Source organism: Chrysemys picta, chromosome 9, assembly GCF_011386835.1.
Source record: "Chrysemys picta bellii isolate R12L10 chromosome 9, ASM1138683v2, whole genome shotgun sequence".
In the NCBI taxonomy this organism is placed as follows: domain Eukaryota; kingdom Metazoa; phylum Chordata; order Testudines; family Emydidae; genus Chrysemys; species Chrysemys picta.
In genome coordinates this window covers 9,978,457-10,001,219 of record NC_088799.1, presented here as the reverse complement: position 1 = coordinate 10,001,219, position 22,763 = coordinate 9,978,457, and the positions used below count along the sequence as shown (strand labels likewise).

The window sequence follows — 22,763 nt, the reverse complement described above, 5'->3', positions numbered from 1 at the left end:
TCTGCATGAGAGTTTTTCCCCCTTGCATAACTTTCTTACTGGACAGATTAAATGTTATCGCCCCCAGCTTCTTCACACTTGTATTGACGGTTCAGGTATTAAATAGTTCGCAGTCATTCTTAACTCTTGTATGGGGGAAGGGGGGAGGCCAAAGGACTAGATGGGAATATTCTGCACTGTGACAAAACTGTTTGAAATGTTTAGGAACACTTTCATCTGGTTGGGTGGGTTTTTCCTCCCCTCTCAAATCAGGCTGCTTTGCTTCACGAATTATGAATAATTCTGCAGCTCTTTCCCTTGGGCGGACTATAAATCACCTGCTTTCTCGATTCACTTTCTGCTGCCTGAGTCTCTGACCCCAAGTTTTAATTTACTTTACGTCCTGGAGTTGTAGTCTGTGCATTCGGGGAGAGAGGAGAAACGTGACGCAGTTGTGCCTAATGCTTAGTCGGGCGATTCCTTTACCTTAAAAAGTTGTAGCTGGCTGAGAAGTGAGTTTTTTGAGGAATGAAATCCCAAATGAGTGGCAAATATAAAGTATGGTAAGATTTCCCCCCCTGGTCCTGATTGGCAATACTCATTTTGTGTGTGTGTGTGTGTGTGTGTGTGTGTGTTGGTTTGAAAAGCAGGAAGAAATGTAATGAATTGAGTGCTGTCAGAGATGTCTTCTATGTTGATGTGGTGAATGGCAGCAGCTCCCTGATCCAGTGCAGGTGCAGTAGTGCTGGGGGGAGAAGAGGGGGGGGGCTCTCTGTTCAGTGGAAAAAGCACATTCCCTACAATAGACCACACACTGCCAGCCAGCATGGCATCAGCTCACACTTTCATACTCCCCCCCTCACCCCCCCAACCCTTTCCACAGTCCTGAGTTCACAAAGTGGCTATACAGTAGCGCTAGTTAGGTTCTCTTGTAATGAACATTTGTGACTCCGGACCAACATTTGAATCTGCTGGGCTCTCTAGGCAGGCAGATATGTTTTAATCACTGGTTGAAAACGGGTCCCCTTTTATTGCAAGACAGAGCATCAGTTGCATCAAACCCGATTAAGCAAACGCGGTTTCCAAGTAGGGAAAGATTTTTTTTTAAATAATCATAAAAAGAGAGGGGGGAGAGGGGAAGAGACACCCTATACAGCAACTCCTATTAATCCCGTTTAGAGATAACCTGTCTCCTATTTTGGTTTAATAAATTATCTTTATGCAAGGATAAAAAAGTTTTCCCTCATACTAACCCGGCACGGGCTGGGTTTTTCCTGGCTTGTTTCTGTCTTTTTGGACAATCTGCTTATAAGAAGCTAGATGGTTACATTTGGTTAGTCAAATACTACGCCGAATAATGCAACGAATAAGAGCCAACTCTGCAGCAAGCGGTTCTGATCGCTTTTGTTCCCTCTCCTATTACATATGATATTAGCCCTCCGATCGGGGGGAAGTCAATGAGACGGTGTTTTCATAGCATCCCTGGGAACTCAGTTTCTTCGTTCGTGTTGCTGGTTTCTTTTGCGCCGCTCCTGCAAGAAGTAGATTAGACCCTTTTGGATATACTTGCTGATGCATTGCGCTGAGGAAAATTGCTCTGTGTTTGCTTGTAAAAAAACCATGTCACTGTAAAACTTTTTTTTTTTTTTAAAATCGTGGTAACAAATAGCATCTGCTTCTGGAGCACTTTGCAAAGCCATTCTTTGGCTGAATACTGTTAAACAGGGGATTTGACAGCTAACCAGATATTACTGAGTTCTAAGTAAGCCAGTTTTTTCTTCTGCCTCCCTCCCTCCCCTCCACCCCCAAACTGATAACAAAACGTGTTTGCAATAAATTGCATGGGGGGAGGGGAAAGATCAGATTCTAATAAGTGACTTATTTGTTTTCAGGGGTCAAATCCTGTCATCCTTATCACGGGGAATAGATCTTGTGTACATGTACAAGGAAAGGTAGTATAGATTTTTAAAAAACAGATTACTGATCGTATCGCAGGGTGGATTTTTGTTTTGTTGGTCCCCGACTGCTCCCCGAAACACCCGCTAATGTATGCTTTATTTATCGCCAACTAGTTGAAGCTCTTTAGACCATCAACTTTACCCAACCGTGGCTGTTAAAAAATGGTCGATTTACGTTAGGGCGCCATTATTTTTGCGGATTAGGTCTGCGTCTGGTGTCAAATACAATCTGCGACAAGGACGTGCAAACTACTGCTGCTCCAAGATCCAGGCTTCCCGTCTATAGTTTTCCACTTTCTTTCCCCCTAGTGCTACTTGATAGCCTTTGTGTCCTATTGATACACACCCATAATTAATCCTTCTTATTAATGCTTACATTCTGTACCCATGGGGCAAGTCAAACCTATTTAGATTACCTTGGTTGGTTGCACAAATTTAAGTGGGGGAACGAGTTATAAACCTAATAACAGCCTTAATAAAAATAATTATTTGATTATGGAAGAGTAAATTTACTCGAGTGCAAGGATGGGCGTCTGGATTTACATTTTGGTTGTATTTGGGCTCATGGGCGGTTTGAAAACAAAGGTCTTTTAAAGTCATTGCAGTTCTTAAAAAAACCCATAGAGCCAGACTGCACACAAACCATGGTCGAATACGTCCCTTTGATATTACTTAGGAGGATGAATTAATTCATAAAACAGTTGTAAACTGGAAATCAATATGAGATTTGGGTGCCTTTGAATTAATTGGAAACAATCAACACAGGAGACCATTCATCACACACGTTGGTCCCTCTCTGGCTTTTTGTTATTTTTAGTCTGAAGCTTCTGCACATCTTTCAAGTGTATTTTTGCCGATGGTTTTACAAGTAAAAGTGAGGAGGCAACAGTAACACTCGCATTGTCCCCCCTATACTTTTAACGCTAGCATATTGTTTGATTACTAATTCGAGTTAATATGATCTTTATGGCAACATAACAGTGGATAATTGGCCCTTTTTCTGAACAACAATGTAAATCACAATCGCTTTATTATTTAATAACGTCAAACGCTTCGTTGGATTGGCCCCGACAGAGAAGACCTTTTCTTTCTAGGCAGTGTTGTTGAGAAAGAACAATGCAGATCTAATTGTGGAGATTTCAGAAGTTGGCTCCTGTAAATGAACAGCTTAGATATGGAAGTTCCAGCAGATGTCTGCACTTTTCCCTGTGACAAACCTTATAACCCCCTCCCTTCCCCCAGCTCCCCCCCCCCCCCCCAGACTTATTAAGGATTTTTTGTTCTCACATCCTAGCAACAACCTAAATCTTCCAGAAGTAAATACACCCCTTTCCCTTGGTTGCTATACAGCACTTTATATGGCAGATTTAACAGGGAAGTATAAGCCTGCACACCAGATCAGTGCCTGGCTCAAGACGCTATAATTCTGCCCCGGTTATCAGTGTTTTCTCTCCTGCCAGCCTTGGGTGGGTTTGGGGTTTTGTTTAATATCACCTTGTTTATCCATAAGGAAACGTGCACCCCAGCCTCTGGGAAGATTTGTTTTGTAACAGTTTGGAGAGTTTGCAAGTTCCGCATGACACTATTTTGTAAATGTCAGGAAAACTGCCAGGATGCCTGTTCTGTCTCCAGCTGCGGTAGAGAGGCCGGCAGTGTGTAGCCCTGTCTGTGTTCCTTTCTGTTACCTGTTACGTTTCTGATGACGGGCCGAGTGCGAATGTTTGATTTTTTTTACCCTCGCTTCGTTTGTGCAAAAGTTACAGGCTCCTCAAAGACGCGATATTAAAAAGTCTAAATCAGGAACCCAGTCACCCAAAGGCAATGCATATAAACCAGGAAACTTGGTTCCCACCCTTAAAGTGGTCACTGCAAGTACACAGCAGGGGCTGGTTTTGAAACCCCTAATTCGGCTGAGTCCTGCATGGAACAAGATGGGTCCCAATTCCCTTTTCAGGACAAGTAGATGTAAAAAAGGGGGTCCTTTTGCGCGCTGCGTGGAGAGATGCACAGCACCATCTAATAGTGGCATGAGGATGGCTTCTCTTCCCATGCCGACCTCATGCTCCCCTGCACTTGCTGTAGGTTACTGTTGTTAAGCCGCATATCCAACGCTTTTCTGTGTGTGTTTCTTTGTGCTTGGCACGACTACCTGTTTGGGAACAGCTCGTCGGGGGTGACAGATCGCCCCCCCCCGAAATGTAATTCCACCGAAAATAGTTTATTTGGAAAACTTTCCCCCAACAGGAGTTGGCAATCCTCTGCCTAGTCCTGTTCGTTCATCCCAAGCTTTAAACAATGCGAGCTTTGATGCGCTATTGAGTTCAGTCAGCAGGAGATTAAGGGTGATGTATAGCATTCTTCTTCGCAGTGCACCACATCCCAGGGTGGAAGGAGAGGGAGCAAAGACCCAGAGTCCAGAATATTTTGCCTCCTTTTGTTTGCAAATTTTGACATAACAAGCGATCAGAATAACTGCAGCGAAATCCTCTTACGTATCAAGACAGTAAGGGCGCTTTTTTAAATGTCAGCACCACATGTTTACCACTCACTCGACGTACCTAGGGGAGCTGTCACCTGCACATTGTAGGAAGGGTTCCCAAACAGTCTTTGGTACCACCGCATTTTGGTTTTTTTTTTTTCCAACAAACTACCAGCTTGTAAGCAAAACCAACCCAGCCACACCAATCGGCGTGCTGGATACGTTTCAAATAAATCGTCACAGTTTAACTAAAGTGCTATTCTTCCTCACGCTTGCCACCAGATTTCCTCACAAAAAATCCACTCAGTTTAAAGTATCAGAAAGACAGGAAACAAACACACAAAGATAGAAGCACTCGGAGTCCCTAGAACCAAAGTTCAGATGCACCCTGCGTTCTAACGCTCAGTTAACGCGATTCACGATGCACTTGGAATGCTGTCTCTTTTTTGCTAACGTGTTAATCACCTTCCCTGGTTTTTTTTGTTTGTTTGTTTGTTTTGTTTCGCAACTCTGCTTTCCTCAGTTGACATAAACTGGGGGGAAATGCTGCTAATTTTGGATTAGGTCTAGAAAATGGGAGCTGAATACAGAGTTTAAAATTAAAAATAGACTTGCGGAGCCAAGTGCGGTTTGCTGTGTTTTTGTTTTTTAATGTGTGCTGACTGAGTCCCTTTTGCTCTCCAGATAACTTGTAAACAGCCATGAGGTCCCTGCTCGAGTGCAAATGGTTAATAGCCCAGTAACCACTGCGGCACTGCTAAAACTAATGATCACTTACCAAGATACAAACAAGACTAAATACTCATTGAAATCTAAAATCTCCCCCCCCCCTTTTTTTTGGCTGTAGTGGGTGCTCTGTGCATTTGGTTTATTTCATACTTCGATGATCCAGGGCTGGGGGGTAGCGGAGGGGGACTCCTGACTGCCACTCCCTCTCCATAATGAGCTAATTTCCATATTTGCGCCTCCCGCAACTGTGAGAAAATCCGGCCGGACATTTAACGTTCCGATACGTCCTCTGCTGCCTTGTCTCCTCGGTTACACCGGGTGCCCGAGTGCGGAGAGCAGAGAGCCGATCTACTGATAGATTCTGTTGCATTAAACTGCGAAGAAATGTGCGTGTCTTAGCATCTAGCAGGCTCTTGTCGTTTTTATTGTTCCTATAGCCATTATTTCCCACGCACTTTTCACTCTCTCACACACACAGTTTTTTTCAGCGTGATTTGTCTTTTATCATTTACCCTCTCTCCCTTTCCCAGTTTCTCCAGAGTCAAGGTGCAGCTCGACGTAAAGCAAATCAAGTGGAAAGACAACAACCCCCCACACTAGCCAAAGTGAGCCAGGAGCGTCTGCAAATCAGAAAGGGAATCGATTTGCTATGCAGTACTGTTAGAGTCAGACGCATATGTGCCTGGCCAGGAGACGTTTAAGTCCTGCAGTAAATACCCATATTTACAAGAGTCCTGCAGGATGCCTGCGAGTGCCTACGAATACTTCGAGGGGGAGGGTTTTTTTTTTAACGTACTTATCAATAACAAGATGTATAAATATCAAAGTGAAGTAGCCCGAGTAAGTCTTTCTAGAAGCAAGGAGGAAGCTTAAGCAGCTTTCTCTAATGGTGATTTGTAGCTCTGTAAGGGGCACGGATAGCAAATACCCTGCAGGTGCATGTTGTAACACTGCCATCCGGACTTTAATGTAGATTACTCTCCAACTCGTTTGATCGGCCCTTTGAAACCCTTTACAATTGCCTGTGACGAACCGCCAGTCTCAGTTTTTTTTCTTTGAATAATGCCTTAAGGGTAAGTCCTCGGGGCTTTTAAAGATCTCCAGTACATTAAAAAAAAATCTAGAGCTTGGGCATATGTCTGTCAACTAGGAGCTGTTAACAGGCATCTATTAAACTATTGATCATCTAATACTCACCAACTCTACTCGGGGGGAAATCTTTAATACTTAAGGGGGGAGGGTTCCTAAGGAACTCTTAGTATTTATATTGTTTTCGGGGGGAACGTTAATATTTCAATAGAGATCCCCCCCATATGTAATATACCTTGTGGATGGCTGTACAGGCTGGGGTATACCGTACTTATGGACTCTATCGTGTGTCAGTGTAGGTATGAGCTCTGTGGGTGAGTAATATATGTATGTATGACTGACATTCACAAATCCTGAAGTCCTTACTCATGCAAAACTCCCACTGAACTTAGGATAAGCCGTGAGTGGAAGTCCGGTGTGCTGGGTGAATGTATGAATAAACGAGGCATTCGAAGTATTGTACAGAATGAAACACAACTATAGACTGTCTATAAATACAAACCTAGACTATGTCTCTACCCGGTGCACTGTATATCGCCATGATGTACAAGTATTTTATTGTGGTGTTTGGCTTTCATGACCTCCCCCAAATAGCAGGAATGCTGAAAGAAATTGAGAGAACCGCAGAAATCCGGCAGGTATTTCCACTCCCCACCTCAGAAAAAGCGACTCTTTTAATATTTACTTAATACTATTAACAACTTTCCAATAATTACTGAACTCGCGGCACTTCAACTGGCACAAGCGGCGCTTTGTTTCTATAAAATAAACTTGGAGGTTCAATCCCTCCCTATCAAACCGGGGATTTGAATTAAAGGCCCATTTGGGACACTTGAGACGACAAAGGGTTACACATAAATAAATGCCACATTTGCCTATTGCAAAAGTTTTCTCTGCCCTTTCTCAGTCACAACAGGGGAGGAAAAAGCCCTCGTTTATCGGGTAGGAGCAGCCCCTCCAGAATGTGCCCTTAGCTTTGGCCGGCAGAAGAGGGGCTTTTCTCTCAACAGCAGCCCCCTTTGTTCTCCAGATCTCTTTCCCAATTTCAAGCTTCACTTGCGCATCCCAAGTTTGTTTGTTAATGACGCTATTACCATCTGGCTCGTCCTACTTTCCAAAAGATATAAATCTCCCCAGTTTCACTGCCCACATTACCGTCTAAGTGCCACCATAGCCAGAAGAAAAATATGCTTTCAAGGTTGCAAATTCTCTTGCACGGAATAATGCCCTGGCCCTGCTCGTCTCCTCAGTATTTATAGGTTATGTACGTTGATGTGCAAGATTCTGATGGGGAAACTGAGGGCTGGGTTTGATGGAATGTCTCCAAATAGAATTCACCTTACAGCTATATTGGGGGGGGGGTTAGGAATTGATTTACGTTTTCCTCCATAAACTTAAATGAACCGCTCTTTCTCTCCCCCCTCGTCCCCCCAAGCCAACCTTTAGCAAAGAGTCTGAATATATCTTGCCACTTTGAAACCGTTATCTTCGGCAAGGAGATGGACACGAATCTGTGCGCTCAGGAGGCAAAAAGTGCTGCCTTTAGTAGATTCCTGGGGTCAACTTGCCCAGCATGGACCCTGTCTCCTTGTTATATGTGTATTTGTGTGTGTGCCCGCGCGCTTCCTTCTAACAGGCGTTGTACAGTGAGAAGGAAAGTTTAGTGCAAAGCGATTGCAGATTTGTATGCTTTTTAAGCATAAAGGGCGGGGGAGTGGGGTGGGCTGGGTTGGTTTGTGTATAGGCTCCACAATGAGTCTATTTATTCGCTGCATCCAGCCTGGACAGAGTGAATAGGAAAGCGAGAGAAACTCAGCCTTCCAAACGCGTGGGCTTTGTGGCGCATAGTCCCCACTGGCAGATTTCAACTGCTAATTTCCCATGCTGTGGGGATCTCCTGCAAAGAGACACATACATGCCCATCATCTCTGTCTTCCCCAAGTCTTTCCCATCCGTCCCCCGCCAGTATGTAAACTCTGATACTATTAAGTTAAACCGAAGGAGAAGTTTAACCCCGTATCATTGCTTTGCTTGATGGCTGGCAAGAGTTTGCGGGGAAACCTCCTATTTAAAATTAAAAATCTTGTCAAATAACGGAGAAGCAGCTCTTTTAATACGTGAAAGAACCCCAAGGATTTTTCGAGTGATCTAATTGTTATAAATAATTACGGATGAAAAGAAAACTCACTTATTATGCACTTCTAATAGTGTGACTGCATTAGAGAGAAAAGGGGCCAAAACAGTGATTAATTAATATCACACTGGTGTAGCTGTTTTCTAGCAAAAGGCCTCCTTCCCTCCCCTCCCTTGCCGAAGCAGAGAGTTTATCTGTCCTGCTGGAGTCATGCTTAGCCAGTAAGGGATCTTGTTTATAAATTTATATGACGACCTTTTCTTTGTGAACGCTCTAAAGTTGATATGGACAAATTGCAGAGGTATACAATTTAAGTAGATGCACTTTTAATCACCGATCATTAAAATGGTTATGTTAAATATACTCAATTACATGCATGACTTCACCCTAACAGTACTTTCTATTCTCCCAGCTGCTCACGTATTCCTTAACTATCGTCCGCAGAAGAAACTCGATTATGCTGAATCCATACATTTCTATGGATTTCATCAGCCTAATTAATGCTTCAGTGTGGTCCATGTGTCTGAATGGGTCCCTTTGCTATTACTTTGGTAAGGAGGCAGTGTTGGAATGCAGAGGGTCTTTCTTTCAGATATACCCAGGGGGGTCACTCTAGGACTCTAATGGCAAAGGTAGCAAGTGTTAAATAGCAGGCACATGCAGGGGAAAAGAAACCAACGGTGAGGTGCCTGCAGAAGGAACATTGATACTGTAGGTATGACCAACAGGTCAGTGATGATCATTAAAACGGTTGAAGAAGAGAAGGGAAATGGAAGGCATCCACAAACTGTAGTGCGCTTCGTGAACACCAAACAAATCAGTTCACGTCCTGATCCTGACGCAAAATGAAAGCTGAAAACAGATTTGTAAACCTGAGGGTTCAATCAGGGCAGTACCATTGGGGAGCACGATTTTAAAAGAGATTTTCGAATGGCTCCTCTTTTCTTTTAATTCGATCCGAGTCGAAATGTTCTATTTCAGGGAGGCAGCTAGTCTGAGAACTAAACGTTGCCAAAACTGCGGTGTGCTGTGTATGTTGAAGTTGGAGTATATTCGATACCATGCCAGGGCAGTAAATGTGCCACTACTAAATCGGTGTGTATGTTCTAAGACTAGTGTGATAAAGTAATATGGAGACACGTCTCTGTTAGTTCGGAGTGGATTTTCACTTCTTCTCCCGCAGAGGAAGCTATTTTTAAAAGTTGGATTTATTAGAGTTTCTAATCTGCACAAAAAGTCAACGACAGCTTTTAAGACACTCTTTGCATTTTAGCGTCTGCTTCCTACCTGTGCGAGTTAACTATTACCTGGCTGGTGCTAGATATACATTGCTCAAAATTAGATATTCTTGACCATGAAAGACATCGATAATTTTTGGTCACCTGCACAGACACCTGTTGTGTAGAAGACCTCCCTGTAAGACTTCCTGATCGGATCCTCGCGATGGGGTGGGGGGAAAACAAAGATAATTTCTTACTACTTAGTGAATTACCAACCAATAGGCTGATGAAACAAGGACCTTTCCCCCCATTCTTCCTAAATCCTCCCATATTGTACACGGCAGATCATCGTCCTAACTTTGTATTAGTGCCTCGCTGTAGTCTTCATCCTTGCAGTAAAGATTTCAGATCTATAACCAAATTATAACGTAGGAACTTTATGCTTGTCATGCTAATTTAATGACTTTTATAGTAAGTGTATACTTTCTGTCTTTTGAAATTAGCTCTTCAAAACGCTTTGTGTAATGACAGACACTAGACATAAGAGACAAATGCACAAGCAGTGGTGGGATAATAATCCGGCAAACACACTGTGCCATTTCACAGTAAAATGGAGAACCAAGTACATTACATCTCAGGATAGATGTGTATCCCTGTCCGGTTTAATTGTTCAAACGCCCCAGATCCAGATTGACCCGGAAATAGGAAATTATCAAAAGAATGGTCAAATCTACCGGGAAAGGATTTTTTAAACAAATATATGGTATTTCATAAAAACAAATAATCTAATGCTTTCTGGGGGTTGGTTATTTTTGATCCAGTTCATACAATAGTAATTTAAATTGGTTGGAGCAGTTGTGCAGTTATTTCATATAAGCATTGATTTGTTCCATTTCCAATGATATAACTATACACGAGTGTCTGTATGACCCTTGGCATGTGTATATATGTCTCCGTATAGACAGATAGATGGGTCCCTGTGAGCATTTGTGTTGCTCCTTTATTGTGAGTTGTCCAGAATTCTGTCCAAGAGATGATCTTGATAACAAAGATAAACCAGAGCTATAGGTGTATTGCAATCTAGGGAACTCACTCATTGCCTATAATTGTAAATAAGGTAAGTTCACACGACGATCGAGTAACGAGAGAACAAGAGGCCTATTTTAATCAGGTGGTTATCTCTCCTTGATGGAGATCAGAGCTCCATCACTCCTGGCCTTCTCATTGTGTCCCCCCTGCTGGAAATGACAGCTCCTTCAGAAATGAGCAACGTGGTCCCTGGATGGGATTTCACCTCTTTTGCACTACACATGTACCAATTGTCATTTTACTGCTACAGCGAATCCTCTAAATTATATAAGTGTATAAACTCGGCCTCATTAAATCCCCTTTTTGGACAGCTCGAGGGTTGGAGAGTGTATTACTGTAAGCCAGAGGAGACTTAAATTATATCCAAATGGGGATTGAAACATAGTGGTACTTAAGCACACTCCTTGTCTCAGCAACAGTGGTCTGATTTTTCCCCTCTAGGGTGTTATAATATTACAAACGCAAGTTTCCTCGTGTCAGATCAAACGATCTGAATCCTATTTCTTGATTCAGCCTCCAGGCTCCATTGTGGTGGGGACAAACATAAAATAAAGATACGATCAAATACTGGGGCCTGACCAAAGAGAAGTTTATCGCTCCTCTGAGAGAGCTTCCTAATATGAAGTTCAAACCTTTTATATCTGAACACACTGTGTGAGTTACTTTCTTGGGTACATCTATGTGTGTATAGACCGAGATAAGTGTTGGTGTGTGTATAGGCAGTGAACTATGGACAACAATTAGCCAATAGTATAGAACGTTCAATTCCTACACTTCCATTCCTCAACCAATAGCCAATTAAAAATCTCATCTTCAGTGGGAAAATCTTTGCCTGCAAAGGTCTGCTTCTTTCATAAATTTATCTTCAAACCTTTGTGCTGTTCCATATTGAGATACAAGGAGATATGGCCGGTGAACATTGAGCGTTAACTCTGAATTACATGGATCTTTTGCCGCAGGCTAACCAGATCATTATTTCCGAGAGCAACCTTTCACCGGTTCTGAAATATTCTCTAGTTGCTCTATAATCTAGCACGTCACGATTCTCTGTCTGTGTCATATTAAAATACACGGATATGCATGGTCGAATTAACATGTTCTCCCTACTAATGACACTAACAACTATGTGATGACAAGGGCGCAGAAGGTTATGCGTTATATGAGAATATGCTACAGAGTAGCAGCCCTATAGAAAGTCAGCCCAAGTTGGCTTTGAAAAGAGGTTTGGATTTTCATCGTGTTCAAACTCCTGAAGGATTCGGAGAGAGTCTGGGATTTAACTAAGTGTCACCCACATTGTATTACTGGCCCCCGAGCGATTCGTTGTTTCTTGTCACGCGTGATTTTTCTTTTTAACTCAGTGGTCTGGGCTTGTGTGGAAGATGGGCAAAAGGCGCTGCTATAAATTCTTACAGGGCTTTGGGGTTGTTTTGGGTGTAATCGCTGTTTAAATTCCGATGCCCAGGACTGCACCTGATTTTGATTTGGATCAAAAAGTTTGGAAGCTGCCAGGGAAGTGTTTACCGGTGAAATAACGGCAGCAAGCAAACTGGGCAGGAAAAGCTTGATAAAAAACATAGTGATGAGTGTGTGTGCGAGAGGGTCGGGGCGGGGGAGTAATGGGAAACTGGCATTTCTGGTCATTCCAGCTCCTCGTTATTGGTTTGCACCGGTAGACAGCCTCCATCTCTCTGTTTAGATATTCTTCACCGACCCCTAGACGCCCAGACAGCACGTTCCCAAACTTTGAAATGCCAAATCACGTTATTGCTGTGGCAAGAGGCTGCTTTAGGATCTGTGACAGCTGAGTTTTCCCTATCGATTATGTGACACTGCAGTTCATTTACACAGCTCAAAAGCTCAAAGACACGAGAAGCCTCCAGTTTAACAAAAAATAAATCCCTCACTGAAAGTGAACCAACTTTATGTACAGTCTTTAAACTGATAGATCAGAACTTAATTCATGGAGACAGAGACAGAGAGGGAAGGCGGCAGAACCAGTTCCGCTTTCACACTGTCCTTTTGTAAACCTTCAGAAATTACAACATTGAAAATCTAGGGAGATTAAGGACTGAAATTTTAATTAGGAATATAATGTGTTAGGTTGCAATAGCTCTGTAAAACTTCCAGGGCAAACAACTCTCTCTGTCTCTCTCAATACAGTGTGTGTGTGTGTGTGTGTGTGCGCGTGAATTATATATATACACAGAGAATAACTGTCCGTGTGTATGTCCAATACACTTATAAAGCAACTATTTATCTATATGGTTATATATATCGCGATAGCTAGAAAGTACACCTAGAATATTAAATAGTAGTTAATGTGGATGGTAGCCAGATACAAGAATTAAAGTGATTCCAATTAAATTAAATGGAAGCTGCGGGACCCAGATACAAACGTGGGGGAAGCCCATATGAGGCGGTCATTTATTAAGCTTGATAAGTGAGTGACCGGCCTGCATATGCTGCGGGTTCTTGAACTGGGGACTGTCCAACAGAAAAGACAAGCTCCCAGTCCCTCGCTACCCCACCCCCCCGTCCTCGCAGAGGTTTCATTACTTGCTGTTAGTGCCTGAAAACAATAAAGGATGTCGAACTGGGCTTTTATTGATTATTTGTCACCCTGTATTTGTCAGTTTCAATAACTTTTCCTGAAGTTTTACTTACGGGCACTTGAGCTTTCGGATTAGGCCAGCTCTGAGGGTTGCACTGAGGGGTAATTATCCGCTGGCCTGCTTCCCTGTAGTCAGAGCTAGGGAAGCCAGAAAGAAAAGAGCATTAATGTATAGAAGCATTAATCTGTCCTCAATCACCCTAAAGCAGTGACCATTCCAATCAATAGGGGAGCGCTCCCAATAGCTTGGACACTGACTTGGGCCGTGTGGATGGGGTTCCCCCCTCCCAGCCCCGGAGATGATTTGGCTTTAGTTAATTTCACTTACAGTTTATTCGCATACGTTTGTCTCTAAGCATGAAGCGTGTTATTCCGAGGGGAATCCAGTGTGCTGCTGCTGTTTGGATGTATTAGCTAGTTCTATAGGGGTACAAAGTGTGTGTGTGTGTGTGTGTGAGGAGCTCTCGATGGGTGTGTTAAGTGGATGTGTGCAAGGACGGGGGGTGGGTGTGAGAGTCTGTAGAAGTTCCAAACTATTTTGAAGGCCTAGAAATCGAAGAGGATGTTCCCAATCGGACAACAAACTTCACGTCAATGTTGTTTGAACTTTCCGAATCGGTTACATCCAATATGTTGCATTAAAAGGCTGGATCAAAGTATTAACGTGAAAGCAAAATCAGGGGATTTTAAACATTTGATTTAAGATCAGCCCTTAAAAAAATCCAGTTTCTCTTTCCGGATTTATATTTTATATTACTGCGAGATTGCATCTACTCTCTATGCTTAAGAAGATAAAAAAAAAATCACTTGGGTGTCGAGGTGGAAAGAAATCCCCAGGAGGGAATCAAATAGGGAAGAGGCGTGTTGGAAAAGACCAGCAAACAAATGGCGACTGGCAGAATCCTCAGGTGACGCTACCAAATAACACCTGTAACTTTTGTGCAGATCCGTTGTCAGAGCCTAAAAGAGAACAGGAGAATTGAATCTCGAAGTTGGTTCACTTCCGGAGGGTCTTTTGCATTCATCTTTTTTCTGTACCAGCTTCTTAGCACCATCCAGGGCCCAGCAAGAGCGAGAATTTAACTTGTCTGGCAGCTAAAAAGTTGATTATGGAAAGAGAGGAAACTTCTTGGACGCCTGAAGTTCTCCCCGGGTGATCTAGAAAGGGAGAGAGGGATGCAATACAAGATCACAGAGCTATTTTAAGAAACTTAAAGTCTTTAAAGGCCAAACCTTTATGGAAATTAGAGAGAGACAAGGCCTTATCTTTGGCCATTTCCCTTCTCCGGTAACTTCCATATTGCTCCCATGCGATGCACGCAGTTACATACATCGTAAAGCTATACTAATTTGTAACCACACTAAAGGCAAGCGAGCATAATCGTCCTCTGGGCTGGCACGGTGCCTATCGCGTACAGTATACCGTTTGATGTACTGTATTTCATACCACTGCAAGCTAAGAGACAAGCGAACACAGAGTGCCCTGTTACACAAGATTTAATTACAGCGGAGTGCATTCTCCATGCTGATTAGGAGACAAATCAATCGGGGGCTTATTTGCCACAATGAACCAATAAAAACAATTTATTAGAGCAATAATCTGAGCCCCACATGGTCTAAATATTATTGTTTCAATAGCATGGAGGGACTTTAGATTGGAAAAATGTCACACACACCATCAGAATCCTCACTCGCTAATGCACCCTGAGATTTTAGCTTCTTCCCTTGGGGTTATTTGCTCGTTTGGGGGCCTTTTACCAAAAAAAAAAAATGGGTTCCACAATTGCAGATTCATATGTCTTGGTTTCTGAATGACCTACAATAAAAAAACCGCTGCCCACTTGGTCTTAAAGATTTCCTTATTTCCTGTGTGATTTATATGTGAAATTCCTGGAAGAAGGGAGGCCATACAAAAGGTCCCCAAGCTATAGACCAAGATAAATGGCTTGTTGTAATATAGTTAGCAAAACATAATGCAAAATACAGAAAATTCTGTAGGGGCTAGGGAAAGACATACATTCCCTGGCTGGAAAGCTACTGAGCATAAAGTCAGGGAGCAGAGATTTTTGAGGGAGTTCGGTGGGAGGAATGTGGGAGATAGAAATTCCATGACCTTCCACCCTACAAATAACACGACTGACTTATTCTCTTGATTAATCCCTGCAGTCTGCAAAGGGTTCAGTTAAATCAACGAGAGATTCTGGGCTGCAAGGAAAGCAGGATTCTTGGCCCAGCTCAAACTGAGAACTGTAGAGTCCCCTATAGTTTAAAGTTGGTGACTCAGGATACGTTGGCTTTGCTTACAGCCTTCTGGAACTTCAGTCATCTCTGTACTAAACCGGAGAGGACCTCATTTCCTGCGCTAGTACTCAATGCTCTGCCAACCACAAAGTCTTTTAATAAGGCTGCCAGGGGTGCCTGGCTGTGGGAAGGACAGTCAGTGTTTATCACCAGGGAATGAGTTGGCATCAGAGTCTCCTCTGAGTCACCAACCTGGCTGGCCCTGAGCATGACTTCATAAATCATGCTACCTCCTTGAAAGCCACATGTTTACATGTACAATGCTATTCAGCAGGAATGTAAAAAAAAAAGAAAGAGAGAAAAGATTAAAAAACAAAAACCCAACAGCCCTGTAGCTCTGTTCCTTCTTCTCACTAGTCAATTAATCAATCAGTTGATTGTAGCAGGCACATAAAAACAAAAACTAAAATAAAACCACCCTACAGATCTACAATAAAAAACAATACAAAAATCAGTTACTCAAAGACTGATCTTTTCTATAACCTCTCCCTGGAAAGGGATCTTGAGGTGTTGTTTTCATTATTAATTTAAAATGACCTGAAACTATTACAATTTAAAAAGTACGGTGTTTTAGGCATGTGAATATTTTAAAGCAGCTGAATCAGGTTATGAAGGAAAGAAAGAGGATTCGGTTAAAATAGTCCTTTACATTTCTTGTATTCACTTTTTTTAAAATGTAGGTTACTACACATCTGTCTGGTTTTTTCCCCCAGCGGAGATGAAAAATGAAACTGGGACAAAAGACATTCTAGTTTGTTATATAACTCTCTCTTGCTTTTCAAACCAAATCTCCTTCCTTTTTTTTTCCCGCTCATAGAGTCCAAAGATATCCTGATGTTGAAGAAACCTCTTCAGTTACACCCAGTCCCATGTTACTATCAGAGGTGGAAGGGGACAGTTAAATGAGTGCGTAACCGCTGTAGAGCAACAATTTGAATATTAATATTTTACTTTCTTCAAACAACAACAACAAAAAAGATACTTCAAAACCAGGTGCCAGACAAAACATTAAATTTGCAATCATTAAACCTGTTTAACAGTACTCCAGAAATGAGGAGTAGGAATTTTGATTGACAGCTTGCCACCAGAAGCCCTAAAGTAGGATTTTATTGCAGATATAACATAGTTTACCATTCTTTGCTCCCTTCAGTAAGATTCTGTGTCTGGTGTTGACGTCTGAGACATATATTTACATATAAGCTTCATGTATAATGTGATATTGCTCAGAAAATGGAGAAATGTCAATATTTTTCTTGCTCACTATTTTATAAATAAAGAACACACTTAGTTTGTTTTGCTTAGTGTCTTCTCTGACCCTTCAATATATCACATTTAAAGCATTTTCCCCCAACAACAAGACATTTTGCTTACCTGGTAAATTTTTAATTGAGAAATGGTTCGTGTGAAAGACATGTTAAATAAATAACATTAACACTGGCTGACAACTTCTCTTAGCACTCCCTAAGTAATATTTCATTATAGATGAAATGGATCACATGTTTTCTGCTTAAGAGACTAAAACAATGCATTGTTTAATAGTCAATAATGTTTTAATCAAACAATTGGTTTGCAAAGGGAATAGCAGCCAAAGAGAGACTAGATTCCTCTGCTGATCTTTTTCTCAATTTGTTCTGATATCAATAAGAAATATTGGTAGGTTGAAGGCAGATATAAAAAGGAAAACAAATGTTATACTTCCACACTAAACCCTTGGGGTATCATTTATGGCATACTGGCTTTGGGAATGCTGCTCATTTGATATATTGAACATTACTTTTTTATGCACATTAAAACTTTATTTAGCTTAACTGCCTTCTTGATGAGTTTGACTGTAATAATTAATGTTAGAGTCGTCCAAGTAAGAAGCAAACAATTAAAACATTTATGTATTTGATTCTTGATAGGCATCTCTACAAGGTAGGTTTTAACATTTTTTTTTCTTCTTAATTTTTTTTCAGTAAGAAGGATAAGCTTGGAGCGCCCAGTCACCGTGGTAACTGCCAGAAAAATTCTCCTGAAGTTTGAAGAGGTCAGCTAACAGGGTCAACAACTCTGGCCTCTTTCTGAGCTGGGCCTGGCAGGCCCCATCCTGCAGTTGGAGTGGTAGGCCAGGCCTAGCCCTGGGAGGTGGACCATTCCAGCTCTGATATAAATTTTTTGAGTCAGTTCACGGCCTGGACTCTCCAGGTGGTCTCCAAAATCGATTGTGACCTTCTGACCCTGTCTAACGGAGGCATAGCATCCAACCTAAGTAAGGATTTAGCCAGGAATGACAGCTTTCCACTGAGTGTTATTGGGGACAGTACAAACAATTTTGGAAGCAAGGAGGTAGGTATGAGGAGTAGAGGTCATTAAAAGCATATTAAAAAACTATTTTTTAAAATAACCTTGTTGGTGAAAAGTTTTTATTAGCATTGAGTACCTCCGTTATAAACCTTTTCAGCAAAGCCCTTTCCCCCCTCCCCAGTGCTATTTTATATTAAATATTCTGAATGTTAACATGTGAAAAATAGGCCCTTTGTATATTCCAAACCAAACCTAGTATTTCCTCTGCATCTGGATTTCAAATATGTAAATAAGGCTGGCTGATTTGTAGCCAAATAGGCACTGTCTATAAAGACTGGATATTTTCTTAACACCACAGAAACAGCAGGTTGTTTATTTAAGGAAGTAACTTCTTTAATATGGGCAGCCTTTTTAGATTCAAAATAATCTTAATAGATGCAATTTTTTATTTAAAGAAGGAAATTAAATAACATGCAAAAATAGCCTGTAATAAAGGCCTGCTGGTTTCACAGGCTATGTCCATTGCTGTTTTGTAAAACAAATAGCCAAGCCACAAATTTGGTTACATGTGAATTCTAACAATGCTAAGATCATACCTATACACAAGAAGAAAAATTCTTGACGATTGTAAGAAATGCAGAATTTTCTGGGGGCTATTATTGTGCAGAGGTAACAAAGTATATAATCCTGAGCTTCTCAGCAAGTAGCTTTTTGCTTTGGGTTGCTACTGAGATTGTCCTATTTTATTACTATTTTAAGGAACCTATTCTGCACCCCTACTCACTTGAGTAATCCTTATTCATTTGCAGAAGTGGGGCTGTGTGGAATAGGAAAAGTACAGTTACCAAGTCGAACAATGTTCTTAAAATTTCATATGTGACCTTAAAACTGCTGTGAAGAAAGTCAATTGTGTAACTATTTTGTCCCATTCTTAAGAAAAATTAAGTAAACTCACCCCAGCAGGAATGTTTTCCCAAATCATTCTTGCTATGCCTAGTAAATAAGAAGTAGGTTCCAATATCCTTGCTCACGTTTGGTTAGTACCTTCCCCCTCGAGTGGCCCCATTGAAACCACTGGAGATGCCAAAAGAGTGAGATATTAAACACAAATAAGCGTGGCAGAGTCTGACCCAAAGGCTCAGTTCTGAGACTGGTTCTCACAACAAATAGTGCTTTACTCTGCGAATGCTCCTTTTGGTTACTGTGACTCAGATTCTGTTGCCTTTACTCACATTGAATAGTACCTTACTCTGCAAATAGTCTCATTGAAATCAGTGGAACATTTGTGGAATAAGATATTAGTCAATCTGCATAAGGGTGGCAGAATCTGGCCCAGTGGGGCTTGGTGTGACGTAAGGTACTACTTAGGGTGAGTAAGGGTGGCGGAGATGGGCCCCAAATAAGCTAGGGCCTGATCCTGCACCTGTTGAAGTCCGGGGTAAATGCTTTCATGGTTTTCCTAGTGAATACTAACCACACATTTTTTTTAAAACAGGGCTACAGCAAAACCAACTTAATGACATGAGAAGGCCCATTGACTTCAGGGGCACTCCTTGTGGGAATAAGACTGGCAGAATCTGGCTCGTACTCTTCAATGAGGACTAGTGCCTTTGCTTGGTTTACAGAAAACATATTTAAAAATGAGAGTTATGAGCAATCAAATGATTTTTAGCAGAGCTTACTATATCCTCATCTCCTTTGGGGCATGATTCTACATTTCCCCCATCCTGCCTAACAAGCACATGGGCTGCTACTAAGACAGTCTGCATGATGGAGAATGTAAGTATTTCCCTGGGACGCAGATCAAAATTCTCCCAGCCCCTGCCCCAGCCTTACCATCAAGAACAGGCAAAAATAATTGGCATCGGAAATAAAGAAGTGAATCCCAAGATCTTTGGTTCTCTGCAATTTTATTTGCATTTTAGAATAACCTGAAAAATTGGACATTTCCTTAAAACAAAATCGGGTTGGGGCCTGATTATCGTCTGTCTGTTCACGTCATGCAGTCATCTGCACCTGAGCAAAGTGGATATAAAATGCACAGATGCAAATGAAAACACAGGAAGTGGAGAAAAAAGCCCTTTATCTTTTTCCATAGTGAAGATTCAGCCATCATGTATACAAATGATAGATTGTCTCCAACCAAACATTAGCAGCAGCAAAGGTGAGAATTTTTAACCTCCTTCATGCCATTCCAAATTGTGGGAGGTTCGGTACTCCTCCCTACCTACTGTGTTACATTTCAGAGCCTGCTACTATCTAGCCCAGAGTCAGGAAACACAAAGTTAAGGTTCCAAAGAGCAACATTAACTTGGCCATGTTTCACATTGGAAGTGTTTTCTATTTCTGGTTGTGGTTAGATGTGCAGTTTAATGTTCCGTTTAAGTTGTCAAGGGTATACCATGAAGTAGTCATTATATACAACCTAACCCAATTGACACGGCCCTTGAAACTTTAACTTCTGTTTTTCTTGATGGTCTGTGATTTAGCTGTGTATCCTGATGGTGCATAAGATTATAAAGGATATGTTCCCTCTGCAACTTGTTGGAGAGTTTCAGTCAGAGAGGGCATATCATATAATCTTAGCCCTCATTTGAAGTATAGCCGTTATACACACACTTTCTGATGCAAAGCTTCTGTGTGCTGTTTCCCCATTATGTTAAATCCTGATTAGGAAACAAATCTTTACAATCCCCATTATAATGTGACACAAGTAAATTATGCTTTGGGCATATACAATGGAAGTGTAGATTATTTTAGATATATAAAAGTTCTACTGAACTTGAGGCTAGTGGTTTAATTACAGGATTTTTTAAAAAAATTGCTGTTAATAAAGACAGCCAGTGTTTTTCCCCCTTTGATTTACCCCCAGATCAACCATATTCAGTACCCCTTTTCTGGCATTCGCAGCAACATGTGTGGGTTGGCAGGATCTTATAGGCATTTCCATCTTCTCAGCACTGATATCTTTTCTGGATTGTAGCACCAACTCCACAGTGTGCCATTGTTTGGAATCTTTCAGTGACTCTTCTTCTCCCAACCTGAATCCTGCCTCAGACCCATATTTCTTGATTACAGTTTTTCAAAACAATTATAGAAATATTGATTGTAGTAAGAGGCAGTGTGAGCCAATGATTAGATCAGATGGTGGAGAGTCAAGAGACATGGGTGTTGTTCCGCATTCTGCCTCGGATTTCCTGTTTGACCTTGGGTTTGGCCTTGGGCAAGTTACTTAACTTCTCTGTAACTCAGTTTCCCTATCTGTAAAATGGGAATAATAATGCTCACCTTTATAGAGTGCTTTGAGATCATTGAATAAAAGGTGCTATGTAAGAGAAAAGTCATTGTCATTGTTATTTTGTTAGAACGAAATCAACCTAAATCTCCCCTCTACTTTGTTTTAGTTCTTCAGACACATTGTTAGTCTTTTAGGTTTACGACACCACTTCTTCCATAGAGATATTGTCATTTGGCTTTTTGTTTCCCTTGTATTCACATCTTATAAGGCAGTGCTGATATGCTCCCTTCCCCCTTCACACCAGCTTTGTTTAAACAAAACTACAAAGCGATTGATGATGCATGTTCTCAAGGGCCCAATAACCTTTGTATATACCAAGCAGAGTGCTACTTTTATAATGGTAACTAGCAAGCTAATATACCTCCAAATTGTATTATTTATTTTCCTAGTAATCTAATTGTTGGTTAGCAATTTCTCTTGCTGTTTAGTTGCTCTTGCACAGTCTTGTAGTTTCCAGTTATGTAACAAATCTCATTTTGTGAATATGTGAATTTAACAGCTGTCATTGTCAACAGAGGTGGTGTGTGTGGGTTTTTGGCAAGCTGGCATTACTCATCAGTCTCATGGTAGTTTTGTTTGAAAAATGCTTGTGTTAGAAAAAGTGGATTTATCAGCTCAGCACTGTATGGTGCTAGCATGCAGCACAACAAAAGACAAGTACTCATTTCAATAGTGCTTGCAGCATTTCATGGGGCCCCCAAATAGGCTGAACAAGGCTTCTCTGGCAACTAAAACCAAATACAGTGGGAATCTGTTAAAGTGGTAGTGTCACTGCCTGGAAAATTGATTCAAGTTCCTTTCTTAATTTGCTGCTGCTTTACATGTTGAAAAAGATTGTTTTATTAAGAAATTCGCTGCCTAGAAAAAAAGAGACTAACTGAAAATGTGATTTTTCTTTTAATCTCTTGATGCCCAGATTAAACGATGAAACTGTCCTTTGGAGAGTGGTTCTGGCATACAAGAAAGAATAAAATACTAGCTGTTCTTTTAAATAGTATTGTTTCAAGTGAATTATACTGCAGTCTTTCAGGGAGATCCTATTTCTTTGTAAAATTTAAACTGTGCATTATCAAAAATGATTTGTTGTAGCTGCATTTTCTTTTGCAACTGGCATTTTAGATTATGAACACAATGGATAAGAATCCTAGTTAACTGTGATCTCATAACTGAAAGTGTCACTGGTGGGTCAAACTGAAGAAACAGTCTCTTATGTTACAAATAACTTGGATTATGTGTATTAAATTTTCATATTACCTTTTTAAATATTTATTTTACTATTTTTACTATTTATTTTTTACATTGCTCTCTGTTTGGACACTGGAAATAGTCTAGTGAATTTCAGTTTTTTATCATGATATTTTAGTCAGTTTCATTTTCAGGTTCTCATGCACAAACACAATACTACAAACACTAAGGTGGAATATTTACTTAAAGAAAACAGTTGGCACTGGATTTAAAAGAGAAATAACTGCAATTAATCTTACATTTTGCAAAAGCTTCAGTTTTACAAAATGCAAGTTCTGGACTAGCTTTGATCTTCCATATTCCCTTATATATAGAAGCACAATCAATTTACTATTCTATCTA

General features: G+C 41.1%; 1 protein-coding gene across 8 annotated transcripts in view; it reads left to right on the top strand.

Annotated features, from left to right (window-relative positions):
* The window catches only part of SOX2 (SRY-box transcription factor 2), a 408,003-nt gene that overhangs the window by 377,946 nt on the left and 7,294 nt on the right, over positions 1-22,763 (top strand). For 5 of the 8 annotated variants that reach the window (XR_010590329.1, XR_010590328.1, XR_010590330.1 and 2 more), the window contains 3 exons: positions 16,410-16,585; positions 17,551-17,920; positions 19,374-21,218. The gene's annotated coding sequence lies outside the window, so the exon portion shown is untranslated. Of the gene's footprint in view, positions 1-16,409; positions 16,586-17,550; positions 17,921-19,373; positions 21,219-22,763 lie in introns of those variants that run through there. The other 3 variants (XR_010590331.1, XR_010590332.1, XR_010590333.1) reach the window with 1 other exon arrangement.